This window comes from Lycium barbarum, chromosome 10, assembly GCF_019175385.1.
Source record: "Lycium barbarum isolate Lr01 chromosome 10, ASM1917538v2, whole genome shotgun sequence".
NCBI classification, from domain to species: domain Eukaryota; kingdom Viridiplantae; phylum Streptophyta; class Magnoliopsida; order Solanales; family Solanaceae; genus Lycium; species Lycium barbarum.
Genome location: NC_083346.1, coordinates 106,590,580 through 106,600,579, shown reverse-complemented (window position 1 = coordinate 106,600,579; position 10,000 = coordinate 106,590,580).

Genomic DNA, 10,000 nt, shown 5'->3' with positions numbered 1-10,000 from the left:
CTTACCAATACTTACTCTCTTTCCCAAGAAAAGTTAGTATAATGGCTTAGGCTAATGCTTGCAATCATTACCCAACGCTAACGCACAAAGATAGAATAAATACTAACAACCATTATGCATATATCAATAGTAGAAACTCATTCACATAATACCCATCATGGGATCCACAACCTTAGAATTAAAATTAGTTACTCATCATTTTGGTTAACAAAGAAAGCTTAAAAGTTAACATAATATACTTATGATGCTAATACAATACGGAATGAAAGTGAAGTTGGTGCTTTAAATGCTCCAACCACTTCAAATATTCAAGACTTAAAGTTAATGCTCCCCAAAGAAAATCAAAATAATGAATTAAAACCCTAACTTTAAGTATTTATAGGGCCAAAAATCGCGCCAAGTTTCTGGACAAAAACACCCTTACGCGGCATCGTTACGGACCGTAACACAGGTTACGGTCCGTCCTTCGATTTTGTCCTTTATCAGCTTGATGTCACGGCTTCTTACGACGGACCGTAACACAGGTTACGGTCCGTATCTTCCAGCGGATCATGGCCTCAGTCTTCAGTGGCCAATGCATTACTCCATGACGTTACGCCCCGTAACCTAAGTTATGGACCGTCCATCTGGGCGTAACCTGTGACACTACTTAGGCTTCTTACCTGAAATTTTCCTCAGCTTACGGTACACGTTACGGCCCGTAACATGAGTTACGAACCGTCCTTTATAGCGGCACGTATCTGGATCTTCCTCTCTGGTATGGATCACGTTACGGTCCGTAACTCGAGTTACGGACCGTCCTTTTGCTCCAAGTTGTCCGTTTTTCAGCATTTCTTATCATTTCCATTCCTTAGTCAACCAACCCTACAAAACACCAAAATAACATAAGAAACGATGTAAAAACACTTAAGAACAAGCAACACTTCTAGCGACAAAGGCATAAAATGTGCCGAAATTCACGGCACTCACTCTCTAAATGGTACAATGATATACTAAGTAGGATTAGGATTTATCTCTGAATTAAAGTATTGATTCCTGTTAAAAAGAATTAGATAGGCTGATGATATTCTAACATACACCAGGCATGTTAGTTCAGTATATTTGTAATGTATATGAGTTTGAATATTTGGTGTAAATGTAGTATATCGTCCAATTAGGCTCACAATTGTAAGTCCCTGCATTTTGAATGTTTCGATTAAGGCTTGCCTCTCTCTATGTTCTGTTATTGGATTTGGTTTTTATTCTGTTTATCATTTAAATCTATTTGGGCTGCCATTTTGGGCATTTGCTGCTTCCATTTGGGCTTGCTAAGTGTGGTTGGACTATTTTTTTTTATATATATATACATGATGGCTGCTTGAATATAGTTTAAGACACAAAGTATGTTCGTGAATTATGATCTAGTTTATATTAAGTACATGATAAATGTCTAAGGTGCATCTGCTAATTCTATAACTTTGTGTTGCATGTGAAACCATCGCTGGCCATTTGGGCCATTACCTTCCGCCTGAAACCAATTGGGCCTCAGGCCCAATTCTCATTTATTTTCATCGAGTCCGGATGAGGAATAAGGGAAGCTAATATGTTTGAAGGCCTAACCATGGGTGAAAATGGTGAAGGGCCCAACTATAGGTGAAAATAGCCAACTGGTGGGCTTAGGTAGGCTCACTATCCTAACCCCCTCTTCTGTGATTACATTTCAGTATATTTAATGTATTTGTAAAAACGTTTGTAAAATATTGTAATCCCTTATGTATGCGTAGAACTTAGGAAACACGTAGTATTTTAGGAACGTCACAAAAAGTGTTTTCAAAACTTGACTAATCTGGGATTTGCATGAAATCAGTACTAAACCAATTTTGAAGTATAAAATTGACCGGTTTATGTTTTAAACTTAAGTAATTGTTAAACTAATACTAAGTATAGGTTTGGGCCCTCTGCCCTTATTGCAAAAATTGGTAGTAAATGGCAATACCTAAAACTATTTTGAGCTCTAAGCCGTTGCGAAAAAATTCAACTGGTCGATTGGACTTAAATATGATCTGGGCTGAAAACGAGAATCAGAAATTGAGAGACTATCTTATGACTATGAGGAATAAGAACATTTATTTTAACTTGGGGCTAAATCTTGAGATCCAGAACTTAAATTGTTTTTTTCCAGAAAAACAAAAGGGGATTTGGACTTGGATTTTTTTTCCAGAAAATTGAGACTAGTTGGGCTTGAAAGCCCAAAACCTATGGACTAAAAAGCAAATAGAAATACACTTGGGCCGAGTTTGAGAAATGATGGATTCTGGACTGGAATACTTTGACCTTATGGGCTTCAATGAATAAAACTGGAGTTAAAATGAAATACTTATATTTTTTATATATATACATATAAAACTGGAGATATACTCCATATTTTCTATATGTATGTATAATAATACCCGTAAGTACTAAACCCATTTTATTAGGACTAAATAGTAGTGGCTCTACTCGGGAGAAATCTCGGGTGTGTCTTAGTCCGGAAATAAAGTGAGTTGAACGCTTGCGCGGATTTTTAAAACCCAAACCCCTCTTTCTAAGGGGATTTTTTGCCAAATTTTTTCTTGGGTTTATGATATAAATGAATGGCATTTTGCGGAAACTTAAACACTTTTAAGCAAATAATACAATAATCAAACATTGAGACTTGTACGTCAACCGTATTCTATGGATCCTTAATAATAGGGTACTTAAAACCTTCCCTATGGGATCACCAGAACCCTTACCTCGAACTCTAGTCAAAAACGAATTTTTCTTTGGCGTGATAAACTCTTTTAAACCCTATTTTCCTAGTTTTTCTTAAATAAATTAGGTGGCGACTCTAAAATACCAAAATCCAATTAGAGCACCGACAACCTCTTAGTATCTTTAATGCGCCGCGTAAAAGCGAACCGTAACAGTTACCTTAGAGCAAGAAAATTAGAATCAGTCAAATAGAAAGATTGATTCATAATCATTTGTCAGGATCTCGAAGCAGAACTATCCATAAGTATAAATACAGTCTTCACAAGCCAAAGACACTTACAACTTCATTCGAGAAAAATAGCTATTTACTCTTCATCTTGTAAAAGAACTATAGTCAGTTGAATATTATAATGTAAGAAAAAAGAAAAGAGGGAATAGCTAGCTATACTGGTCGAGGCTGTCATTAGAAGAAAAGTTGGAGTCACGGTTCATGTCGAACCATCTCTGTAATCAAGTTACTACAAAAGCTCTAAGAAAATCCTTATAACCCAAGGGGACTGGATTAGGCACCACACCGGTGATCCGAACCAGTATCAAAACTCTCTGTGTTCATATAATTCTGCATTACATTACTCATATTCATCTGTCTACTAACAAAGCTTTAAGAATTGCAGGAAAGTCGACTAAGTCACATTAACAGTTGACTTATATACAACTAGAGGAAATTAAAATTCACTCCCCCCCCCACCCCCACCCCCTCTTGTGTTTCAATTGGTAGCAGAGCAGGTCTCACATAAAGTCGCTTAACAGCATGTGAGAAAAGATCAATATGTCTAGATATCACATTCCTATTCTGCAAGATGGTCATTCTCCATTAAAACTATCGTACTTTAATGGAAAACACTATAACCACTAGAAGGAAAGATTCAAAAGCTTTGTTGTTTCAACTGAATACTAGGCGTGGCTAGTAATAAAAAAGGGACCAAAGCCGATTCCAAATGTTGACGCAAAGGATCTAAAAACTAAGATCAATACTGAATCTTTTAAAGTCACCAAGGAGCAGCAAGAGGTAATTTCAACTAATCCTAGAGTTATTAGTTTGCTTTATTATGCAGTTAGCGGTGAAGATTTCGAATTGCGAAACAGCCAAAGAAATGTGGGACAAACTGGAGGTCACTTATGAAGGCATGTCAGAAGTTAGAAAATCAAGAATTGATACTCTTCAAACTGAATACGAATTATTCATGATGAAGGAAGATGAAGACATTGATTCCATGTTCACTCGCTTCAGTAAAATACTGAGTGAACTAAAATCTTTAGGAACTGTGTACTCAAGTGGATAACAAGTTAGAAAGTTTGTGAGGAGTTTTGCGTAAAGCATGGAAAACTAAAGCTATAGTTTTGGAAAGTGGAAAGCTGGATGAAATGACTTATGATGAGCTCAGAGGAAATCTGATGGCCTTTGAGACTGACCATATTAAAAAGTACTCAAAGGAAGAGAAGAAAAAAACTGTAGCTTTCAAAGCCACTACAGAAGAAAGTGATGAAGATGACGAAAGCAATGAAGCTTTGAGAATGATAAATCGAGGAGTCAAAAGCATTCTAAGGAAGAGTAGAACCAAACCCCAAAGTGGATACAAAAACAGTGTTGATAAAAAGAATGATGACAGATGCTACCAATATGGAAAATTTGGACACATCAAAGCAGAATGTCCAGAGCTAAAGAAGAAGAACTACATGAAGTAACACACTTCCAGATCCTATGGAGCATGAAGTGATAAAGATGAGTCATATGCGAAACCAGAGAACATAGCCAACATGTGTTTTATGGCTATTGGAGAAACCAGTGAGGAACAACCCAAGAAGACCTTTAAAAAGGATATGTGGGTTATTCACATTGGGTGTTCCAGACACATGATGGGTAAACGGGAAAATTTCAAATCTGTAAAAAAGATAGATAGAGGCCAAATTAGATTTGGTGACAATGCAAAGGGAGATGTTATTGGGGTTGGATACATCATACTAAGCCCCTCATGTGACTTAGTTGAAGTATACTTAGTGAATGGACTTAAGTATAATTTTCTGAGTATCAATCAACTATGTGATGCTGGATTCAAAGTACTATTCGAAGCTATCAAGTGCACACTGAGTCATGCAGCAAGAAACTTCATCATCTTCGGTGAAAGAGTAGATAATATCTATGTTCCGAGTAATGTTGATTTGCCTATTCTTACTTGTTTTGCATCTATAGCTTGTGATCCATGACTTTGGCATAGAAAACTAGGACAAGCTAGCATGCATATTTGTGAAAAACTCTCTAAGAACGACTTGATTCTTAGACTCCCTAAACTAAATTTTTCAAAAAATCATATCTGTGATGCATGTCAATTAGGAAAGCAAACTCGTACTTCTTTTAAGCTTAAGGATATTGTCAATACCACCAAGCCTCTTCAGTTATTGCATATGGACCTGTTTAGGCCTACTAGAACTACTAGCATAGGTGATAAGAAGTATGAATTTGTTATTGTAGATGATTATTCTAGATTTACATAGGTTATTTTTCTAACTCACAAAGATGAAGCTTTTGCTCAATTTGAAATTTTCTGTAGAAGAGTACAAAGAGAAAAAGGGTATTTCATCTCTACTATTCACAGTGATCATGGAAAAGAGTTTGAGAATAGGTCATTTGAAAAATTTTGTGCCATGCAAGGATACACCCAGACTTTCTCTTCACCAATATCCCCTCAATAGAATGGAGTTGTAGAAAGAAAGAATTGATCTCTACAAGACACTGCACGAATGATGCTTCTGGAACAAGGACTACCTGATCGATTCTGGGCTGAAGCCGAAAGTACCGCATGTCACTTTTTGAATAGGTGTCTGATAAGGCCAGTACTGAAAAAACACCATATTAGCTATGGAAAGGTAAACGTCCTAATATAAGATACTTTCATCCCTTTGGATGTAAGTGCTTTATTCACAACAATGGTAAGGATAATCTCGGTAAATTTGATCCTTGGAGCGACGAAGGTATTTTTATGGGATATGCGCCAATTAGCTGTTCGTTTAGAGTTTACAATAAACGAACCTTATCTATTGAAGAATCTGTTCATGGTGTATTTGTTGATACAAAGCCCAGTGTCCAGGACACTAGCTCTACTAATGATGACGCAGGAGAAAAGATTGACTTGACAAAGTCGACTACCGAGAATGTGACAGAATCTGTTGAAGAAAATAATGAGTCAGAGGATAAAATTGTTAAAGATAATACTACACAGTTGACTCAAGAGGAAACAAATGCAGATACTACCTCAGAGTGTCAAGCAGTAAACATCCAAAGAGAATGGCGAAGTGAAGCAAGCTTCCCAACTGAGTTTATTCTTGGAGATCCAAAAGCAAAAATTCAGACTAGATCCTCTCTAAAACAACTATCAACATTCACACTTGTATCGAAACTTGAGCCTAAGAAAGTTGATGAGGCTTTAAATGATGAATCTTGGACAAAAGATATACAGGAAGAACTTGATCAGTTCGAAAGGAATTAGGTATGGAAACGTGTTCCCATACCCAAAAATGTTTCTGTTATCGAAACAAAATGGGTTTTCCGGAACTAAAAGAACGAATCTGGGCAAGTCATTAGAAACAAGGCAAGATTGGTAGCTCAAGGCTACTCTTAGCAAGAAGGTATTGATTATGATGAGACCTTCGCTCCCGTGGCAAGGTTAGAATCCATTCGTATTCTTTTCGTATATGTATCCTTCAAACGCTTTAAACTATTTCAAATGGATGTAAAAAGTGCTTTCTTAAATGGGTTCATTAAAGAAGAATTTTTTATCAAACAACCCCTAGGCTTTGAAAATTCCTCATGCCCAGGTCATGTTTTTAAGTTAACAAAAGTCTTATCTGGTCTTAACTAGGCTCCTAAGGCCTGGTATGAACGTCTAAGTTCTTTTCTGCTCAAAAATAATTTTCTTCAAGAAAAGATTGATACAACACTCTTTATTCCAAAATCCTCATCTAGCATTTTAATTGTTCAAATTTATGTTGATGATATTATTTTTGGAAGTTCTGACCAGCTCCTTTGCAAGAATTTTGCTGATCTAATGAAGGGAGAATTCGAAATGAGTACGATGGGAGAACTAACGTTTTTCTTAGGACTGCAAATAAAGCAGTCGACTAATCACACATTCATCAGTCAAACTAAATATATAAAGGAGCTTATCAAGAAATTTGGTTTCGAGAAAGCAAAAGCCTTTGGCACACCAATGAGCCCATCCACATGCCTGGAAACAGATGTACCAAGCAAAGATGTTAATGAAACAACCTATAGAGGAATGATTGTATGTTTGCTATATCTCACCGCTAGTCGACCAGATATCATGTTCAGTGTATGCGAATGTGCAAGGTTCCAGTCAGCTCCAAAGGAATCTCACTTAATTGCTGTCAAGAGAATCATCAGATATCTCATAGGAACTTGGATTAAGGTACCCTAACTCAAATAATTTTAATCTTATTGGTTTTTCAGATGCAGACTTTTCATGTGACAAAATTGATAGGAAAAGTACCAGTGGTACATGTCAAATATTGGGAGACTCTCTCATATCTTGGCATAGTAAAAAGCAGACCTCAGTCGCCTTGTCCACAACCGAGGCGTTTATTTAGCTCTAGGCAGTTGTGGAACACAACTTTTATGGATACGGCATCAATTAATTGATTATTAACTTGCCTACGAATCTGTTCCTATTATGTGTGATAATGCTAGTTCTATTAGTTTGTCTAAATATATTGTGCATCGCTCTAGGGAAAAGCATATAACATTAAGCATCATTTTATCTGTGATCATGTTGAAAATGGTGATTTTGTACTTGAATTTGTTGATTCTGAAAATCAGTTGGCTGATATCTTTACAAAACCTCTTCTTGAAGAACGATTTTGCACCCTTCGTGCAAATCTTGGAATAACTGTTTGTCCTAAAGATTTTGAGTTTGTATGTTATTTTAGGAAAATATATAAAACAAAATAAAAGATTTTATTTTCTTACTTTAAATAGTTTTGTGTGATTTTTTTTTCATGTCTATCTTTTAAATACGCATTGTTTCCCATGTCTTGAAATCTCCCCGCCTTCATCGTTACCCTTAGTCCCTTTGACTGAAGAGACTTAACTCTTCAGTCACTTCTTTTCACTTTTCACACCCTTTCCACTTCTCCAACACTCTACTTAACCCTTCCCACTCTCACTTTTCCTCTTCACCTTCTCTTCTCTCCATTCTTTCAAAGCCCTATCTCTCTCTCTCTCTCTCTCTCTCTCTCTCTCTCTTTTCTGCCTTATTTGCCATGGTCAGAGTAAAAAGGGAAATTTTACGTTATCGTCGGTTCAGTCGGCTACTTCATGACATCTCCGAGAAGCATGTAGATCTCACCGAGTCCTCCGACGATGAAATTATTGGGGCGTATTCAGATAAGACGCGGAGCATCTCTGCCAATGCTAAGATGAATGCCTCAAAAAAGACCAAAACAGAGAACCCTGATATTTTTGGACCTGAGGACATGCAACTTTTTTAGGGGTCTGCTGAAAAAGCTCGATACAATCTCTTCAAAAAATTCTGCATTGCAATCGATAGAATCATAAATCTTGAATAGATGAAGGACATGTATTGCAATGTAAGTTCCTTTTTCAAAGCCCAAAAATTGCCCTTTGTTTTTCTACTCTGTGAAAATGAAGTCTTTGAGGAACCTGTTAGGATGTTTTATGCAAATCTTCATATGTCTAAAGATAGTAGAGAACTTGAAATCCTCGTCATGGGAACAAGACTTGTGATTAATGAATTTCTATTTGAAAAAGTGTTTGGAATTAAGTTTTCTGGAAAAATTGAGTACATAAAAAATGGTTGGCCTGAGAATTTTGAAATATTTCTTGAGGAAGCTCGTGCTTTTATATCTGAACCTGGCTCTGATCTGTCTGATTTTAGTCCATCAAACCTGTGTTTTATTAACTGAATTCTTGCTCACATTGTTACTACCACCCTGTTACCCCAAGTGGGTTCTTTAAGCAACAATACAAATAGGTATGTGTATGTGGTGTACTGTTTGCTGAAGAAACGCAAAATCAATTGGGCTCTGTGGTTCAAAGAATACATATTTGAAAGTGCTGAGGACACCTCCCCCACTGCTAGCCTTTCATATGGTATGATTCTCTCTCACGTTCTAAAGGACCAGTTTGTAAATCTCATTGATTATCCTGCGCTAGAAGTAAACTCAACCTATGATAATCGTGCTTTTGCTTACATGAATTTTGTGTTCTCTAATAATGAATGGACCAAGAAAGATGCAGTCAAGGTAAAAGTTGAACCAGGTCATGCTCCACTCCCATCTGTGGTATAGGATATTGCTGAGGTTAAGTAGCGTCTGGGTGTGATGGAAGAAAGCATCCAGAAGATTCAAAGCTTTCTTGAGAAGGTGGTGAGTACTACCAAAGAAGTGGGTAGTGATATTGGCAAGATGCGGGTCAGCATGGAAGGACTGAAGAAAGAAGGTATCAGGATTGGAAACAGGCTGATTGAAAGAGTCAACTCCCTGTCCAGAAACACTGCTACATCCAACATTGATCTCGTTGTGGCCGTTCAGAACTCCTATTCAACCCTTTCCAGAGATGTTGAAACGTCCTACAACTCCTTCTCTGATCGCATCATTAACACCCTCAAATACTTTTGGAAGTGCTATTCTTAAGGCTATTGTTATGACTACCTTTTTTGAAAATCTTTTTTTTTTTTTGTTTTGTTTTGCTAACTGCTGAGGACTTGGTATGTCCTAAAAAACTATGTTGTATTGGTGTCTCGGGGATTGTTTGTTCTCCCCTAACTCTTTCTACCTAGGACAACGTAATTATTGTGCTGCTATATTACATAGGCCAATCTGTTTTATGCTATACTATTGTCTATTTTTGTGCTGTGTGGCCTTGTTTGTTTGTCTTGTTCTATTTTTCTGATAATGCCAAAGGGGAAAAGTACCATCAAATTGGAGAGCAACCATCATATGCTCGGGGGGAGCAGCAAAGAATCCAGCATATGCTCAGGGGGAGCAGCAAAGAATCCAGCATATGCTCAGGGGGAGCATCTGCAGTTCAACAGGGAAGTAAACAGTCATATTCCTTTTTGGCTGTCATCATCAAAAAGGGGGAGATTGTTAGCTTTTGCACTATCAATTTATATTATTGAAAATATTTTAATGATGACACTCTTTACGTGTAGGTAATCCAAAAAGGAAGAAGAAGCTCTCATATGGAAAGAAG